The 3,102-nt window shown below is 33.4% G+C and overlaps 1 non-coding gene across 1 annotated transcript; it reads left to right on the plus strand.

Moving 5' to 3' along the window:
* Positions 1 to 2,771: 2,771 nt before the first annotated feature.
* On the plus strand, positions 2,772 to 2,879 carry LOC113928115. Its single transcript, XR_003521798.1, has one exon. It is a non-coding gene; the product is annotated as a U6 spliceosomal RNA (small nuclear RNA).
* The last annotated feature ends 223 nt before the right edge of the window (positions 2,880 to 3,102 follow it).

Raw genomic sequence — 3,102 nt, forward strand, 5'->3', positions numbered from 1 at the left:
ATAATATTATGATTATGTTTGTCTTCTATTACTTAGTAGTGTTAACATTTAAAAATTTTATTAGTATACACAACAACTTGGATGAGTCTCAAAGGAATTATATGGAGTGAAAAAAGTCATTCCCACACATACTGTAGGTTTACATTTATATAACATTTTTGAAATGACAAAATTATAGAGATAGATTAATTGTTGCCAGGAGTTAGGGAGGGTAGAGTGTGGTAAAGGGCTGGAAGGTGGGGGTGATAACGAAAAGAAATAACCAGGAATTCTTGTGCTGTTGGAACTGTTCTGTATCTTGACTGTGGTAATGGATACACAAACTTACACATGTGATAAAATTGCATAGAACTGAAAACACACACTCGTATATACAAACACACACAAATGAGTGCAAGTAAAATTGGAGATATCTGCATAGGATCAGTGTATTGCATCAGTGTCAATATTCTGATTGTGATATTTTACTACAGATATGTAAGATGTTACCACTGGGGAAATTTGGGTAAAGGATAGAAAAGTTCTCTCTGCATTCTTACAACTTACATCTAGAACAACTAATTCTACAATTATCTGAAAATTAAAAGCTCATTAAAAAACAACAACAGAAGTTTTATTAGGTTTAACTGTTACCAATTCCTCCAAATATTGAGAGGAAACTGGGAAAATGGCTTACTGTCATTTTCACTCTGAATTTGGCAAATTGTTTCAATTCTTTTAGTAATATGTTTAAAGAATGAAAAACAAACATGCTGGATGAAGAACATTTAATTTCCTATTGAAAAAATTGAGAAAAAATACCATTTTTAAACATAGCATTAATTCTTCTTCAAACAATGTATCTCTAATCTTCCAATCTTATATTAATTATTCCTAGATAAAATAATAAGAAATATGTAAAATATAAAAATGCTTACAGAGGAAAAAATAGCACATATTTTAATTTATAACTTTTAACATTTGTGGTTGGGTCCATTTCTATTTGAATGACAATCCTCCTTGGAGAAGTAAAAACATAACTGAAACACAGTAGAGTGCAATTTCTACAAAACAGACATAAAAAGAGCCATGGGAACTCTTAAGTATAGATGGGAGCAGTTTTCAAATAATTACAAAATAAGATTGCTCAGTAATCCCAACACCTAAATGCTCACACCACTAATTAAAGATTCCAAGAGAATGTGTTTGTGGATCTTTGGTAAATCATTGCGATTTTCATGTTGACACAATTTCCCATTTAACCATCCTAAAATACTCTAGGCTACTGATTTTGTTTCTTTTTCTCCTTAGGAGTCATCTGGGAGCTGTTATGATGTACCTATATGAATCCATTTATTTTGTCCCTTCCTGGAAATTTGATCTGAGTACTATTGATTTTGATTCATTGGCTGATAGTTTTAGACATTGAACATTTATTTCAGTCTTGGATGACACACATTAACACAGACTCTTCATTTGTGAACTATTAAAACAGTCAGTAAATGTTGAAAGATAAAAGAAAGATAGAGTTGTTTATATTCTATTTGTAGTCTTCACTTCCTCTATTTGGCTGGCTTATTCCTGGATTGACCAGGGTAGGTTTCATTCCATCCAATATCCTCTTTCACCTGGGACTTAAGAGCAATGTGTGATTTACTGTTGTTTATTTCTATTCATCTATTTGTGTTCCCTAGTGTCCTGGAGGGTAGGAGTGGGTTGCTGTGTTAGAGATGGATGGTTGGTGAATATAGCATAGAAACTGGGAAGAAACATGAGTTGGTAGCTTTGCTTTGGGATGAATTTCCTCAGTTGGATTCTGTTCTCAGGAAATTTGTAGAAACATTTATGTGCTGTGTAGTTTAAGGGAAACTGCACTGCAGTAGTTACTCAAACAATAAGAATATCCCTATATCCTTGAAATTTGAGACCAACTTTTATTTGTAAGTCTATGTGTTTTTCCCTGTATTTTGGGAATCTCTTCATTCTTCAGCAACAAGAAAGTTCCTGACATGGGTTTTGCCCTCTTTTCAAAACCATAGGGAGAGAAGCAGTCTTTTATATTTCCTGTATCCTGAGTCATACCATACCAAGTTCTGGTGCCAAAAATCCACACTAGATTATTCCCCTTAACCAGTCTCTCCAAACAGGTCATTGAAGGGCTCCTGCAAGTATAATTTATGGTGCTTCAGCAGTGATACAAAAAATGGCTGAACCTAGTTCAGAAGCAAGGGTTAAATGATGACAATGAAAGCAAACAATTTCAGATTGTTTTATTTGCAGCTGACCACCAGGCTGCTGGGAGAAATTGTATATCTGGAAGAACTAAACAGTCAGCCTTCCTGGGCCAGCCTTCCTTTTATGTCTGTGTGTATGTATGTATGTATGTATGTATTCATTCATTCATTCATTTAAAAAGACAACACTTGGTTCCTTGGAGAAAAGGCTAACATGTTTCCATCTTCCTCCTAAAATGTTCAGTTATAAAAACTGGGAAAGAGCTCCTTTTTGTCATGGATTTCCAAGGAGTGGTAAGACTCAATTTTGTGAGCTGATTAAAAAGCATTAAATATTTGTGGTCAAGGATAGACTGACATGATAATGCTTCATTACTGATGTTAGGCTGCTCTGTGCTTGTGCTGTCATTCAGCGGTGCCATACAGTTTTCATTCTCTTGTGTCCCAAATAATACATGTTTTATATATCACTGTGCTGCATTATTACTCACCATTATTTATCACCATTTGAATCCTTCCTCATTTTTAACTAATTTAGTCTTTAAAATTCATTAACAAGTGCTCACTTGTAGCAGCACATATACTAAAATTGGAACTATATAGAGAAGATTAGCATGGCCCCTGTGCAAGGATGACATGCAAATTCATGAAGATTCCGTACTTAAAAAGATCCTTTAACAAAAGTAAAGTAACATGTTGAAAGGGAAAAAGATAATGGCTCAATTCTTATTTGCCTGAAAGTCTTAGATTTTCTAGATGATAGAACAATCTTAAATATTTTGAAAAATTCCTATGTTACTAGTCTTTAGGTTGAAAAAGAAAAAAAATATGTATGTATCCATACTTTTATAAAATAAAAAGAAAATAGTCATTATATGACCATTATCTT

The sequence above is a fragment of the Zalophus californianus genome, chromosome 7 (genome assembly GCF_009762305.2).
Source record: "Zalophus californianus isolate mZalCal1 chromosome 7, mZalCal1.pri.v2, whole genome shotgun sequence".
NCBI lineage: Eukaryota > Metazoa > Chordata > Mammalia > Carnivora > Otariidae > Zalophus > Zalophus californianus.